A 17,358-nucleotide genomic window follows, 5' to 3' on the forward strand; every position below is an offset into this window, starting at 1 on the left:
GAAGTAAGAGCCCCACCCGGACAGAAAGTAGGAGGGAGAATCAAGTCCTTAGGGAGATGAGCTTGCGCTCAGCCATGGCACCATGTCTCCTCAGGAAAAGGAGATGACACTGTTGTCTTACTCTGGCAACTACAAATGTGCGCCCTAGACTAGAACCCCCGGCCAGCATCATAATTCCTAGGTGGTGAAAGAGGGAACAAAGAGGAAGTTGAAGCCCCAGCCCGTCCCCTACCATCAGGCCTAGCAAATCCCTCCCCTCTTCTCTGGGTCTGTCTTGTTCCATTCCTACTCTTCCATTGTATCACAGGAAAATCCTAGTGCAACTTTCTGTCTGTTCCACCTTTAACCAACACATTAGTTGGGTCAACCTTTACCTTCAGGAGAGCTCAGCTTGGATCCTACTAAAGCCATAGCTTTTAAAGGCTTTTAAAATCTGAAATTCTTCAGGAAGTTATGCTAAATCTCAGGGATTTATACTCTTAGGGTCTCCCCTTGTCAAATGAAGTTTTCCCACATAATGCCTTGCATGAACTCAGCCAAAAGGATTGAATCCTCGAATCCTCAGCCAAAAGGATTCATTTTTACGAAAAAAGAATTAGTGAGCAATGTAGCTTTTATGAACGGTACGGACAATCTTTAAATGTCTCATGGTCTCTCAAACTGCTTGTTCTTTTATATTGATCTTGTCTTCTAGGATTGACTTCCTAATTTCTATACATATGGCAGAAATGCCCATCTTATCCCTACCCGGTCTCTTAGTCCAAGAACTCAGGAGAGAATTGGCTAGAGGCTCTGAATCCCAATTACAAGTCCTGGGATAGAATCTGATAGCCTGATCGTGGGAAAGGATTGACCAGGCAGGCTCACTGAGGAGACTCAGAGGCTGGGCTCCACAGCTAATGATGGGAGAAGAGGGATCTTGTGGCTCCTTCCTCTGTGGAGAAGCCAATAAGCGTGAGGGATGTGTTGACACAGAGAGCGAGGCATAGACACAGGCAGAGGGAGAAGCAGGCTCCATGCTGGGAACCTAATGCAGGACTCCATCCCAGGACCCAGGGATCATGACCTGAGCCAAAGGCAGACACTCAACCACTGAGCCACCCAGTCATCCCCTTTATGTTCTTTCTTCACTTGGCACCCTGGGTAAGTGCTCTGAAGGATGAGGATGGAAAACCCCGGAGAGAAGCTGCAGGTAATGGGTCAAAGCTGGACACAGGGAATGGTTTGAATGATACATCATATGGTCACTATGGTCAAAGCAAATGCAGCAAAAGTACATCCATGAATACGCAATATGTATCACCATTGTCAGGTGGGAGAGCAGGAAAAAGTTAAGATCTGAGACACATTAACATGCAATTAGAAACATTCCTACCAAACTTTATTATTTTCATACTTTTATAATGATTTCTCTGGTTGTACAGTTGTGGTTACTCTCAACATTGTTTTGCCAGGCAACTTTAGTCTAAGCCAGCATGTCTTTTGGGGGAGGTGAGGATGAGGGCATGTTACCTCCCAGCCTGAGAAAGGGACAGTAGGTCAGAAGCTAGTTATAATACAGCAAAAACTGCTCCGAGTCACTCCGGTGTCTCCCTGTGGGCATGGACTGTTGAGAACCTTAAAAGTCGTGGCCTCTGACTGTATAATTAATATCTACTGACTGCATGGGATTTTACTAAATGCAAGGGAAGCATACATGGAGATGACTGGTTTAACTCTAGGATAGGGGATCTGGGAACTTCACACAGGAGCTGAGCTAAAGCCTGAAAAGGCAGGCGAGAAGGTGCGAGGTGTTCCAGGCAGAGGGAACAGCCTGTGTAAAGGCATAGTGGATGTAAAAGGGCTCAGGTGCCCGAGGACCCAGAGGCGCTCCACCTGGCCCCAGGGTTAAGGTGGGTTAATGTGAGTGACACCAAACTGAAAGAAAAAAGAAGCAGCCCTAAAATCTCCCTCCACCTGAAGCATCTTCACTTCTAGTAAGAGATCTAGTGTCTTGGTTTGGATCATATTACACTGCCCATACACAGCTGTCTTTGTCTTACTAAAATGACCAACGCATATGATTGAGCTAATAATTAGTCTATTTGTGCTCTCCTTGGGCATCGTCTCCAGCTACTACGGGATTCATACTGTCACCTTCCCAGACTTCATGTTGATGTGCCTCATTATCTTCGAGATGGCAGGATGGAATTATTAGACAGACGCACATCATTCTCGTAATACTTTCTTTCTTTGTGTTTCAGAGGGGAGCTGGTCCTTTGGTCTTCATGTTCATGTCGGAGACAGAGGAAACCAAGAACGTCCATCCTTTGCCCTGACCATATATAGGACATATGCAAGGAGACTGTAGTCAGTGTCCTTGGTGGTGGAGGAGAGCTTTGGAGACATAACTGGAAGGTTATAAAATTGCCCTCAAGACCATCAGAGCAAGGAGGTAAATTCATTAATCTCATAAACCCTCCTGAGCACCTACCGTGTGCCAGGCATGGTTCTCAGTTTGCCCAGTGTGCTTCTTGCTGAGTGCCTACTTCTCCCTCATCCCAGTTAGCTCCCTGCCACCCACAGAGTTCCTTTACCTATGAGCCCTACAAGGGAGAGGGTTATGACTTTTTATACATGAGGACACTACAGGGAGGGAAATTGAGTTAATCCCCTGATGCTCCAAAAGGCAGGAAAGCAGGATTATAAACCAGGGCATCCTGCCCAAGAGCCCCCTCTGCACTGCAAGGTGCTTCCTTTCACACACTCTGCAGCCGGCTGGTCCAAAATCAGAACTAGTGTGAAGGGGAAATTCTTGGCCTTAGCAGTTTTCAGAGGAAAAAAATACCCTGCTTGGTTTCATGGTGTTTTCTGTTGCTTACGTCCATATCCCTGTGTTGACATATTTTGCCCAATTTTCCTTTGTGTTTTCTCCTCTTATCAGTCCCGGGAAGGCTTTCTGAGGAAGCCCAGGCCAATAGCACACACAGCTTCCTGTGACCCTAGCAGGCTCCTGACCCCTGGCAAGGGAGCAGCCAAATTTCCCTGTTTCTTGGAAGAGAGTCCAGGTCGGACCATTTGGGGAGCAGAAGGGGGGCACCCAGCAGTGACAGGCACAACAGGCAGCCTGCAGATAGCAGCTGTCAGAGTCTCTCTGCCCACCTGACACTCACCTGGCCGGCCCGACGCCCCCAGGTGAGAGCTCTGAGTGGGAGCACGGGGATCCCCGACAGAGGCTGTGACCAGGGAGGGCACACTGCCTGTCCCCCCCACCCACTGTGCCCACACTGAGGGGCCTGCTGCTCCCTGCAAGTCCCGCTCAAGCCCTCCCCCTTGCAGGGCCTACTGCTCCACCTTGCAGGGCCCTCCCACTCCCAGTTCTGGAAGGAAATGCAGAGTTCCTTTCCTCTGCCCACACCGGGGCTCCCCCCAGTCATTTCCAAGGGCTCCTGCAGCTGGAGAGGAAGACAACCCTTGCCCACCACTCGGTATAAGGCACTGGGCCCCCTCCTAGGGCCAAAGTTCCAGGCCTTCCTTGGGGGCTTTGGCAACAATGCTTGTTCACAGTTGATGAGAGCGGCATCGTTTTCTAGCTTAAATTCAAGACAAGAAACTGCTTCAATCTTTTCTCTGAGCTTCGTGGTTACTGAGGCTCCCCCAAAAGAGCATGTGATACTGCCTTGCTTCAGCCAGTTTTATTTTATTTATTTTATTTTATTTTATTAAAGAGTTTATTTCTTTATTCATGAAAGACACAGAGAGAGAGGGGCAGAGACACAGGCAGAGGGAGAAGCAGGCTCCATTCAGGGAGCCCGATGCGGGACTCGATCCCAAGACCCCGGGATCATGCCGTGAACCAAAGGCAGATGCTCAACCACTGAGCCACCCAGGTGCCCCAGCCAGTTTTCTTTTAAAATAGAGTTTTAGGGGTACCTGAGGGGCTCTTAATTAGCGTCTGTCTTCGACTCAAGTCATGATCCCGGGGTCCTGGGATCAAGCCCCACATCCAGCTCCCCGTTCAATGGGGAGTCTGCTTCTCCCTCTCCCATTCCCCCTGCTTGTGCTCTCTCTCTCTCTCTCTCTCTCTCTCTCGGTCAAATAAATAAAATCTTTTTAAAAAATAAAACAAAACAGCGTTTTACTTAAAAAATGGATTCTAGGGGCACCTGGCTGGCTCAATCAGCAGAGCATGGGACTCTTGATCTTGGTTCATGAGGGGGTGTCCCACGTTGCAGGTAGACTTTACTTAATTAAAAAAAAATTAATGGAACTCAAAGTGAAATCATCACAACTACCCATGATTCATGTTAGTCAGTGGTTGGCGATGTCTTTGTAGCAATCATCACCCTCAGAAATTCTGTTGACATGAGAAATTTTGTATTTATTTTCATTCACTTACTTTGAGGGAGAGGGGCAGAGGGACATGGGGCGGCAGAGAGAGAATCCCAAGGTGGCTCCATGCCCAGTGTAGAGCCCGACTCAGGGCTCCACCTCACAGCCTTGAGACCATGACCTGAGCCCCAGTCAAGAGCAGGATGCTGAGCAACCCAGGGACCCAGACCTGAGAGATCTTAATCCCTACATGATTTACCGAACAATGGACTGTTAACGAGGTGGCATATATTTTGTAATCATTTATTTCATTTTTTAAAAAGATGTATTGATTCATTTTGGAGAGAGAGAGAGCATGTGAGCAGCGGGAGGGGCAGGCGCCCCTGCTGAGCTCCCACCCCCTCTCCCTAGGGCTCCACCTCTGGAGCCTGAGATCAGGACCTGAACCCAAACCAGCAGGCAGACACCTAACTGACTGAGCCACCCAGGCCTCCCTGCAGTCGCTTATCTCAGAAAGGTCCTATTCGGCAATTTGTGTCAAAATCCTGGGGTGAACACTTGTCAGACACTGACAAGCCCTCAGGCCCCAGGAAGCGCGGCTCCTGCCAAGTGTCCCTTGTCCTTGTCTCCTGCAGTGAAGACAGAGGAAGGGGAAAGACCTTCCTGGCTCCCCGGAGACCCGCCTGCATGGGTTCACCCCTTCGATGTGTCTGAAACAAGCCTCTTACACTTCAGGAGCTAAATGTGATGTGCTGGGGACCGCTGGGGACCACAGTGCCCCGGGGTCACCTTTGCCCCTTTCTGCCTTCCTGAGTCAGAGACTTTGCTCTTGAAGCGCAGCCCGCAGCCCGCAGCCTGAACCTTCTCTGCAAAGCGAGTTGCACGCACTCTCCTAGCTCCTTGGGCGTCTAACTGGGTCCTAAGAGTTACCTGAGCAGTTCTAGGTCTCCCGGGAGGGGACAGATGTCTTCAAAGAGCTTGACACCCGTTCTAGTTGCACACCCGCTCCCCTAAGAGGCTGGGCGGCCTGGGCCCTCGAGGCAGCCGCCACTCCCCGGAGCTCTGCGCTGGCAGGGCCGCAGCAGCCCTCGCCTCTGCCTTTCCAGAAGGCTCTCTCAGCGGGGACGGCCTTTCTGGGGCAGCCAGCCGGCCGGGCCATAGGCTGTGCCAGAGGCAGCCCGCGCACGCCCACGCCCACGCGCACACCCAGAGTCTGAGGGGCGAGGGTAAAGGGTGTCGTTATTCTACAAGAAAGGCAATGTCGGTCCCGGGGGTGGTTTCCTGGCCTCCGGCCTCACTAAGCAGCAAGGGAGTTTGGGCGGTCCGGGGCAGTGAGGCTGGGGCCCAGAAGGCCGGCCGTTGTGACCTGGCGGGTCTATGTGGAAATGGAGACCCTGCCCCTTTGTGCAGTTTTGCAAATGACGGTCTGTTTTCCTGGACACCTTTTGCCCGAGTCACTGTCCAGGACGGGACCCTGTCACCTGGGTGGGTCCACTCTCATGTGGCCCTACATCAGCATTTCTCAATCAGAGGCATGTGAAAGCACCGAGATGTGTCAAGTCATGGGGAGATGCAGCAGTTTCTTACTTAACAAGTAAGATTGCAGCGGCAGAGGTTGTCCAGGCTCCCTTCAAAAATACATTGAGAAAAAAAACAAAACAAAACAACCACTTTGGTGCTCTTGTCCAGCAACCCAAGATGTTGAAAGAAAAGAAAGAGGAAGAAGGTAGCCCTGGCCCCTGCTGCTGTGAAGGAGCAGGAGACCAAGAAGATGGTTAGTCCCCTGTTTGAGAAAAGGCCCAAGAATTTTGGCATCATACAGAACATCCAGCCCCAAAGGAGCGTCACCCACTTTGTCAAACGGACCTGACACATCCGGCTGCAGTGGCAAAGGGCTATTCTCTTTAAATGTCTGAAAGTGCCTCCTGGGCCTGACCGGTTCACCCAGGCCTTGGACCCCCAAACAGCTATTCCACTGCCTAAGCCAGCCTGCATGTACGGACCAGTGACGAAGCAAGAGAAGAGCTTGTTAGCCCAGGCTGAGAAGAAAGCTGAGGGCAAAGGCGATTTCCCCACTCTGAGGCCGCCTGTCCCTAGATCTGGGGTTAACACTGTCACCACGTTGGTAGAAAACAAGAGAGCTCAGGCGGCAGTGATTGCACATGCTGCGGCTCCCCTGAGCTGGTTGTCTTCCTGCCTGCCCTGTGTAGGAAGATGGGGGTTCCCTGCTGGATTATCAAGGGACAGCCAGGCTGGGGCGTCTGGTCAGAGGAAGAGCTGCACCACTGTTGCCTTCACACACACGTTAACTCGGAAGACAAAGGAGTCCGGCAAAGCTGGTGGAAACCATCAGGACCAATGACCATGACAGATGCCCTGGGTAAAAGTCGGTGGCTCTCATTGCCAAGCTGGAAAAGGTAAAGGCTAAAGAACTGCTCACCAAACTGGGCTAATTGGATGCTGTTGAATTTTCTGTACATAAAAGTAATAAAGTTTACTTTCAGCCAGTGTCAATTGGCAAAAAAGCAAACACAAAAACTTTGGAAAGGAGTTGAGATCACCTATGACCTTTCTATAGGTCACTCGCATTCCAATAGAGGTTTTATTATTATTTTTTAAGATGTACTGATCTAGGGGATCCCTGGGTGGCTCAGCAGTTTAGCACCGCCTTCAGCCCAGGGTGTGATCCTGGAGACCCCGGATTGACTCTCAGTTCGAGTTCCCTGCATGGAGCCTGCTGCTCCCTCTGCCTGCATCTCTGCTTCTCTCTCTGTGTGTCTCTCATGGATAAATAAATAAAATCTTAAAAAAAAAAAGATTTATTGATCTATTGTAGAAGATAGAGTGTGTGTGAATGGAGGGAGGGGTAGAGGGAGAGAGAGAGGGAATCTCAAGCAGGCTGAGCGGAACATGGGGCTCAATCCCAGGACCTGTGAGATAATGACCTCAGCTGAAACCAAGAGCCAGATGCTTAACCAACTGAGCCACCCAGGCGCCCCAGAAGCCAAGAGATCTTATATGTGACTGAGTAGAATGGCTCTTTGGAGGGGATAGTTGGGAAATTAGAATCTGAGAATCACAAAAATTATTATTCAAGGTTCCTGGTCAGTGGCAATAAGAGTAAGGCTCTTGTATGAATAATGCCTTATCATTTACTAGGTGCTTTCAGATAGTTTCCCACGTGCTTTTTGACAACCACCCAGTGGGGGAAACAAGCCAGATGTTCTCTCTGAGGAGGAAGTTAGCCCCTGACCTGGTCAGGAGCTCCTGCCATCCTGTAAAGCATCCAATAGGGGGCGCCCGGGGGGCGCGTTGAGCGGCTGCCTTCTGCTCAGGTCAGGCCGGCCTCGCCCATCCTCCCAGGCCCTTCTCCCTCTGATCTCTGCTCAGCGGGGAGTCTGCTTCTCCCTCTCCATCGGCCTTTTGCCGCCTGCTGGTGGTCTTTCTCCCATGAGCTCTCTCAAATAAATTTTCAAAATCTTAAAACAAAAACAAAACCAGCCAATAGTTGTCCCGCTTCATTCCACACTTCCTCCCAGTGGGCAAGACCCATTCATTGCCCAGTTCATTGCCTGTCCAGGGAATGGCCAAAGCTAGCAATCTGAGAAGAGCCACCCAGCTCTGAGTGCCTTCCAATGACCTTCCCCTTGGAGGACTTTGTATTATCGAAGGAGATACGCTCGATCAGCTGATATCCTCAGATACTGTAGACCTTGGACCAGGTGACCTTACAGTTTTATAGTTTTGATTTAATAAGGCAACCCTCCCCCTCTCCTTCTCAAATTTGTCCTTTTATTTTTAAAAAGATTTTAATTAATTTATTTATGGGGGATGGAGCAAGGGAGAAGCAGAGGGAGAGGGACAAGCAGATGCCATGCTGAGTGTGGAGCCAGATGCAGGGTTGGATCCTACAGTCATGATCTAAACCAAAATCAAGGATCAGATGCTCAACTGACTGAGCCACCCAGGCACCCCTAGATTTGTTCTTTTAAATCACTAGTTCTGGGACGCCTGGGTGGCTCAACGGTTGAGCCTCTGCCTTTGGCTCAGGGCGTGATCTGGGGTCTGGGATCAAGTCCCACATCGGGCTCCTTGCAGGGAAGCTGTTTTTCTCTCTCTGCCTATGTCTCTGCCTGTCTCTGTGTGTCTCTCATGAATAAATAAATAAAATCTCTAAAAAGATATCAATCAATCAGTAGTTCTTCACTGGGTGTTATATACAACTGATGAGTCACTGGGCTCTATCTCTGAAACTAATAATACACTATATGTTCATTAATCTAATTTAAATAAAGTCTCATCCATCCATCAATCGGTAGTACTTTTTTAAATCTAAATTCAATTTGCCAACATATAGTGTAACACCCAATGCTCATCCCCTCAAAATCAGTAGTTGTTAAGGAAGTAATTTTGCTCACCAAGGAACATTTGGCACTGTCCAGAGGCATTTTTGGTTGTCACAGGAGAGGAAGTGGCCTACTGGTATTTGGTGGGTTAGAGGCCACAGGCGCTGCAAAAATCCTATAATATACAGGATAGCCTCCTACAACAAAGAATTATCTGGCCCAAAATGTCAATTGTGGCAAGGCTGAGAAAACCTTGCAGATTAACTTTATTATCAATTTGTCAAGATCTGAAATAATTCAAACTTGAATTCTGAATAGGATTGCATTAACTTTGTTTGTTCACTTTGGCAGAATGATACTTGTGTGTCTTCCTAGCCAGAGATACTCAGCTCTGCAGTAACTCAATACATAGCTCCTTAAAAATCACTGTACTAAAAAAAAAAAAAAAAAAAAAAAAAAAATCACTGTACTATGCAAAAGTACATGGTGCAATCCACAGGGCTATTGGGAAATGGGTTTAGGGACAACACTGAAAATCTTTTTCAAAACACATTTCTTAGAAAGAGGAATCTAACAAAAACGATAACACAGTTTAACACATGTGAAATGGCTAAGAAATACATAAATACTGCAATAAATATGGCACCTCACCTTGAGAAAGACGTGAAGTTTGCCCGTAGAAGAATTGTAGCTTGTGAGTTATTGTAAGTGGTGGAAAGAGGATTATCTGAAATATGATGGAAACACCACATCTAACAGCAGATGCAGAGGAGTGTGGCTCATTGCCCTTGGTTTGGCATTGAGGTTAAACAATATAGTTAAGCCATCTTTCCTAGCCTTAAATCCTGGGACTTTGGAATATAGGTTCTTTGAGGCATGCATTTATAATAAATAGCTGTTTCATAGAAATCGAACTTTTGATCCAATGTATAAACTTTGTCTCAATTAACCTCTGTATTAGTGCTGGAAATCCTTTCGTGGCTTTCTCATCTGCATTTTTGGTTTTGTCAGACAACTGACTGGAAGTTGTAGTGGGATCTGAACCCACTAAACCAGCCACTTGGAAGAGCCATTTCTGCAGGATTTTGTGATTTTTAATTTAATTATCTATTAAGTTCTTAATAGAAAATGCTTTCTCTTTGATTATTGGATAGGTATTCATGACTGTTGTTTGTGAGCATGTGTTCCTGTGTATCCTACGCAGCTGGGTTCCATTGGATGCGGTTTCTGTGTTCGCCTACTGTTTCTGGGTTTCTGGCACAGGACATTGTGCATTAGCAAATGAAGATTTTGGATTTTGTTCTAATTATCCTATAACATATTAATCTCATTGAAATAAATTCACATTTTCAAAACAAGTGTTCACAGCAGAACGGACTGTATTTTCTTTTTTATAAAAGTGAAATTATTTTTAAATGAAGTGTATTTTATGTTAATTATAAATTATGTATGAAATTTTGTATGTGCATTACAAAAAACACAAAATACAGAATAGTCGTGAAGAAAAAAATAATCTACAATTCTACTAGCAAGAGGTAATTATGATTTCTTTATTTTTATATATTTTTTTTAAATTTGGGGATATAGGGATGCCTGGGTGGCTCAGTGGTTGGGTGGCTGCCTTTCGCTCAGGTCGTGATCCTAGGATCCAGGATTGAGTGCCGCATCTGGCTCCTACGAAGAGCCTGCTTCTCCCTCTGCCTATGTCTGTCTGTCTCTCTCTCTGTGTTTCTCATGAATAAATAAATAAATCTTTAAAAAAATTTTTGGAATATGTTTTATTTATTTACCTTTAAAAAAAATAATTTTCTACACCCACCATGGGGCTTGAACTCACAACCCTGAGATGGAGTGCCACATGCTCTACTGACTGAGCCAGCCAGTTTCCCTGAGATAATTATAATTTAAATTTTGATATATTTCTTCCAGATTTCCTTATAATGCTTATGTTTATGTAGTTGAACTCATACTGTATACACAGGTTTATATCCTGCTGTTTTTCAGTTAACAGAAGCAATTCTCTATTTTAATATTTATTTTTTCATGCCATGAATTTAATAGCTGTATAATAATCTGTTAATAAGTAATATTTTTCTTTTCTTTTTTTTTTTTAAGAGGGCAAGTACAAGGGATGGAAGGATGGGCAGAGGGAGAAGACGAGAGAATCTTAAGCACACTCCACACCCAGTGTGACCCCAATGTGGAGGCAGATTTCATGATTCTGAGATCATGACAAGAGTCTAGCGTTCAATGGACTGAGCCACTCAGGCATCTCTAAGTATTTGTCTTAAAGTACTGTAGACTGGGACCCCTGGGGCCCCAGTGGTTGAGCATCTGCCTTTGGCTCAGGGCATGATCTGGGGTCCTGGGACCCAGTCCCATATCAGGATCCCCATAGGGAGCCTGCTTCTCCTTCTGCCTCTCTCTGTTTTTCTCTAATGAATAAATAAGTAAAATCATTAAAAATAATAATAATAAAGTACTGTAGACCATTTAGGTAATTACCAACTTTTCACTACATACATAATGGTTCAACGAATATTTTTGTGCAATTGTATATTTTGTCCATTTGTATATTTTTAAAGTTTGGATTACAGAAAGTGAAAATGCTGAGGCAAATGATAAAACATGAAGGATCTTGATGAGTGTTCTCAAAATATTTTTTTAAAGGATTGTACTAATTTACACTGCCTGTTGAGTTTAATTATACCAGTTTACCTCTGATTCATTGGCATTTAATTAAAGATATTAATCTGAATGGGCCTTTACTTTTCTCTTAGCCCTTCCCTGACCAGTTGAAGCCAGACCCAAAGGCTCTATCATTCTGCAAATCCTCAGGAAGAATATTTCACATCCTGGAGCCACTTGCCAAGGAAAACCCCAATTCCAATTTAACCCGTTGGCCCTCTTCTCTACCACAATCCCCACTGCTGAGTTCTGAGAGAGGAATATTGTATGTGGACGTCAAGGTCATTGAAAGTTCCTAGTAGGGACCTCAGTTGTACAATACTACCTCATGTGCCTAGTCAGGCTATCATATTCCCAAACACCAGTTTCTAATGTTCACTCTCCTTCCTTCCTCTCAACTCCACCACCCATTTCTCTTCTCTTTTAGGAGACAATTTGCCTTCTAATTCACTGAGAAATCAAAACCATTGGTTTGGATCTGTTTCCCTCCCCATATCCCACCACTTGTTAGCAGCTCCTCACACTTACTGGCTTCCCATAGAAGGAGGGAACAATAGGTTCTCTCTTCTATCCCCGGGTATGGAACCCAAATTTTCAGGCTCCTTAGTGACCCTGACTGATTAATTCTCTCTTCCTTCATTGATACTGCCTCGTTCTTCTAATCCCCTATTTCAAATCCCCTCCTCTATCCCCTGTCGTTCTCCATTTTCACTCTCCACCCCCAAGGTCTTTATTATATAGATTGTTTTATGCTTTTTCCACTAATTTCTTCTCTTCCTCCTACCAGGCAGATCTATGTCCTTCTTTGCCCAGTTTGCAGGAATACATTGTTGTGGTAATAGGTTGACTTGATATTTCTGTAAAACAATTTGACAATAAATAACAAGGCTAAAACATGGCCCCTTGGCCGCTCTTTGTCAGATAAACACCATTCCCATCAAAACCTTGCTCTTTGGGGCACCTGGTGGCTCAGTGGTTGAGCATTTCCTTACTTTCTGGCTTTTCTGTACTTTCCAGCATCAGCCCTGAAATCAGTATCTTGTTTCTTTTTGGTGGAAAATCGTATTTAGAGCCAGGATCTGGGTGCCAGGTGCTTTATGGTTGTTGGGATGTTGCTGCTCCCAGGGCCCCACAGTGAGAGAATTAGGGAACATAGGCATATGTTCACATATACACACAAACATACTCATTTGAAAATTCTATCTATCTATCTATCCATCTATCTATCTATCATCTACCACCATCATCTATCACCTATCTACCACCTATTGAAAAACTTGATTTCACTCAGATACCTTCAATTATAGTCCAACATCTCAGAGTTCATTCTAGTTTTCTCCTTTTCCATATTTCTCACCCTCTTCTCAGTGAGAACTCTCATTTTCATTTTCCTTAGTAGATTTTACTTGAGCAAATCCCTTGTATATAACAAAATTTCCCTTTGTCCCTTCCCATCCTTCTTTGGGCTCCAATATTTCACACCAGTCAGCCTTCTTTTAACGATCCCCTTTTTAACTAGTTTGGGTCCTGCCATTTCTTTCTGGCCACTGTGGCTCCTGCAGTATACCACCACCACCACCTAGTGTGCATGCTTACCTTGCTTTAGGACTAAATTATTCAGGGATGGGCTGGTGCAGAATAGGAAAAGTGAAACTTGCTTTTAAAAATTGTTATTTTAGGGGTGCCTGGGTGGCTCAGTTGGTTAAGCATCTGCTTTTAGCTCAGGTCATGATTCCAGGGTCCTGGGATGAAGGCCCACGTTGGGCTCCCTGCTAAGCGGGGAACCTGCTTCTCCCTCTGCCTGCTACTCCCTGTGCATGTGCTCACTCACTCTCACTCCCTGTCAAATAAAGAAATAAGCATCTTTTTAAAAATAAAAATAAAATTGTTATTTTATTACTAATTTTAAAATCACAACTACATCTACATTGTTATGCTTTAAAATGGAACATTGCAGAAAAAATCAAAGGCTCTTTAGATCATCACCCCTAATTTTGCTCTGCTACCTCTGTCTCCAGAAGTAACCCACTATTATTAGTTGGATGTGTATTCTCCTAAACTTAAAAAAAAAAATAGTTTTACATTCATGCATATGTTCCTCAAGAAAAAAATATGTTAATCTTTTACATTTTCTTTTCTCTATTTTAAGAAAAGCCACTGAGACCTTGAACAAGGCTTACCAGGAGCATTAGTCAGGTCTCTTTGTTTGCCAGTGACAGAAATCCAACTCAGAGTAGTGTAGGCAACAAGAAAATGTATTGGCTCATATAATTGGGAAATTCAAGGTACAAGGACACTGGGCAAATAGCAAGGACACAGACCAAGTAATCATGGGCATCTAGGCCAGCAGGAGTCAATGCAACTCCACCCAGAGCAGTGGGAGTGAAAGAGCAGTAGTAGCAAGATATCCACATACTGACAACATACAATCACATGGAAAGAGGATATGATAAACATTTATTAAGAAGAGATTTTGCAAATTCTAGTTAGTATCCCACAGAACAAGTTTTTGGTTTGCTAATAAGGCTACCCCATTGTGCAATTCTAGGTGCACATTGAAAGGTTGGATTCCCAGGAACATTCCAACGCAGATAGTAGAGAAACCACAGATGAAGCCCTAAAGATCTTGGCACACAAGATTTTGTGTTTTGTTGTACTTTGTTCAAAGAGAAAACATTTATGATGCTGATACCTGACTTTCCTAAATTATACTGACATATCTTAGACTTTCTAATTTTTGTTAATATCTTTCTAAGTTGTAAATCTTGGTGCCAGCAAATCATTGGATCGCTTAAAAATATCCCTGGTTTGACACCTGGATAGCTCAGCAGATGGGCACCTGCCTTCAGCTCAGGTCATGATCCCAGGATTCAGGATCAAGTCCAGCATCCGGCTCCCTGCATGGAGCCTGCTTCTCCCTCTGCCTGTGTCTCTGCCCCCCGCCCTCTTCAGTCTGTGTCTCTCATGAACAAATAAATAAATCTTGAAAAAAAATCCCTGGTTAAGTCTTCCTTTTAAAAAATTTTATTTTGGGATACCTGGGTGGCTCAGCAGTTTAGTGCCTCCCTTCAGCTCGGGTCGTGATCCTGGAGTCCCGGGATCGAGTCCCACATAAGGCTCCTCATAGGGAGCCTGCTTCTCCCTCTGCCTGTGTCTCTGCCTCTCTCTGTGTCTCTCGTAAATAAATAAATAAAATCAAAATAAAAAAATAAATAATAAATTAAAATTTTTTTCTTTTTGTACATGAGAATTAATCCATTTGCATTGAATGCTCTATTTTAGAGACATTTTTACTGCCTTCCATTCTTATGGTGGTTTGCTCTCTCCATTCATTATGTATTTTCTATATGGACTTAGAACTCATTTTTCCTTTCACACAATTATAAAGCAGGCTTGTCTGAACCATGTATTTTTCCATGTCAACTTCAAACATTTAAAAATAATCGTCATAATATTTTTTTCTAAGCAACCTTTGAACTTATTTCTGGAAATGATAAAGCACAGAGGTACCTTGGCAAGCTGGCCTCCCAGCCAACCGGCATCCTCTCTTGCCAATTGCAGCCTGGTAGACAGTTTGTCTGGGCGGCTCATAGGCTCGGCTCTGGGCGCAACCTCTCTGCCAAGTGCTTTGGCAGTGAACGCTCATCCCTCTCCTGCTGGTATTTCAGAGTCTTGTTTTTACTTTTGTTTCTTTTGGTGTCATATCCAAGAAATTGTGGCCAAGACGAATGTCAAGGAGCTTTTCTCTTATCTTTTTATTAAGGAATTTTAAGGTTTCAGGTCTCACATATATGTCTTTAATACATTTCAGGTTAATTTCTGTGAATGGTATAAGACAGGAGGAGTCCAATTTTATTCTTTTGCACGTGAATATCTAGTTTTCCCAACACCACTTATTGAAGAAACTATACTTTTGCCATTAAGTATTCTTGGTTCCCTGTCAAATATTTGGCTATTTATGTATGAATTTATTTCTGGACTCTCAATTCTGTTCCATTGATCTATATGTTGGTTTTGATTACTCTACCTTTATTAACAGTAGTTCTTATTTTCTCACTCCACAATATAGCAAACATTCCCATGAATAACAGTGGCTCCTACCCTCCAAAGGACCTATGTATTTCATTACACTATTACTAATTATGCCAGGACAATCATGAATCAGTACTATTCCAGGCACACTGGGACGTGTGGGCAGCCTAATTACAGTAGTGATCTTCAACTGGGGAAAGGGGTTTATCTCCTAAAAGAGTGTGTATGCCAGAAAAGCCAGAGGTATAAATATCAGTTAGGACCTTAGTAGAAAAATAGAAACCACTGCAGTTATTTTATTTTATTTGTTTAAAGATTTTATTTATTTATTCATGAGAGACACAGAGTGAGAGAGGCAGAGGCAGAGACACAGGCAGAAGCTCCTTGGGGAGCACAATGCAGGACTTGATCCTGGGACCCCAGGATCACGCCCTGAGCTGGAGGCAGATGCTCAACCACTGAGCCTCCCAGACACCCCATTAAAAGAGAGAATTTAACATACAGAATTGTTAACCAGTGATTGAGAGATGGAAAAGATGAAAGGGAACACTGAAATTTTCTGGAGGTGGAATTGCCTCTCCCAGGGCTGGGAAAGAAAAGATGTTGGGATAAATGTGGAGCTTCATGCTCCTAAGGAGAGACTCCCAAGGAGCTGGAACTCAGTTGCTGGGGGATGGGGCACTGGCTGGGTGGTGCTGGTGTAATTGGAGCTCTGACGAGGTCTCTGCGGCCCAACTGGCTGGTAGTGGTATCTCGGAAGGGGATAATCAGGCCTATTTAGGGAGTGTAGGAAAGGACGACGACCTACAGGCAAGTATTGCTGAAGTCAAGAGTTGATGGCACAGGGATCCCTGGGTGGCGCAGCGGTTTGGCGCCTGCCTTTGGCCCAGGGCCGGATCCGGGAGACCCTGGACCGATTCCCACATCGGGCTCCCGGTGCATGGAGCCTGCTTCTCCCTCTGCCTGTGTCTCTGCCTCTCTCTCTCTCTCTCTCTGTGACTATCATAAATAAATAAAAATTTTAAAAAAAAATTTTAAAAAAGAGTTGATGGCACAGTGCAGACTGGTTGCTAGGTGGCACTGACAGGAACAGAAAGCAAACAGAAAGGAACAAACCCTTCACCCCTCCAGCCTCCTAACCTCCCTCCAGAGCCTCTATTTGATGACCCCAACAGGGAGAGCTGGCAAAGAGAAATATGGTTTGCAGAGTTCCAGGTACAGCAACATAAAGCAGAGCACAGAAGGGTAGAAGCCTAGAGAAAGTAACTCATCACCAGCACGTTCCATCCCTTTAGCTACTGAGCATCCACTCAATCCTTCTATGTATATTGAGCTTCTTTCTTTCTCTTTCTTTCTTTCTTTCTTTCTTTTCTTTTTATTTATTTATTTATTTATTTATTTATTTATTTATTTATTTATTTAACAGAGAGAGATAGAGAGAAAGCACAGGCAGGGAGAACAACAGGCAGAGGGAGAGGAAGAAGCAGGCTCCCCTCCAAGCAGGGAGCCCAAAGGGGGCTTGATCCCAGGACCCTGATATCATGATCTGAGCTGAAGGCAGATGCTTAACCTACTGAGCCATCCCGGTGCCCCTATACTGAGCTTCTACAAAAGAGCAAAACAACCTTATGCCTTGGATGACAAGATACAACTTCCTTTGTACAAATGAAGACATCCTCCTCTCTCTCCCTTAACACAAAGCCCTAACACTTACTGTATCCATCCCTGGGTGACAGATAGGTAGCCTTCTCTGGAAGAAAGTGCCCCTTCACCCCTATGCTATCTATACTTTGTTAGACTGAGGACTCAACTCACTTTCCATCTTCCAAGAGAGAAAAGGATTCCATTTTGAACAGGGTTGTCTCTGAAAAATAGCTTCACTATGCTTCAGGTGCTAGTGCACAGTGACTATTCCACTCAGATAAGGCTATGTTGACCAAACTTCGGCTTTTCTAGTTAGACACCCTGTCCTGAGAAAGCA

At 44.9% G+C, this 17,358-nt stretch overlaps 1 pseudogene; it reads left to right on the forward strand.

The window, feature by feature from the left end:
• Window positions 1–1,159: 1,159 nt before the first annotated feature.
• On the forward strand, window positions 1,160–6,764 carry LOC100687241 (annotated as a pseudogene).
• Window positions 6,765–17,358: the final 10,594 nt, after the last annotated feature.

This window comes from Canis lupus, chromosome 10, assembly GCF_011100685.1.
Source record: "Canis lupus familiaris isolate Mischka breed German Shepherd chromosome 10, alternate assembly UU_Cfam_GSD_1.0, whole genome shotgun sequence".
Lineage (NCBI taxonomy): Eukaryota > Metazoa > Chordata > Mammalia > Carnivora > Canidae > Canis > Canis lupus.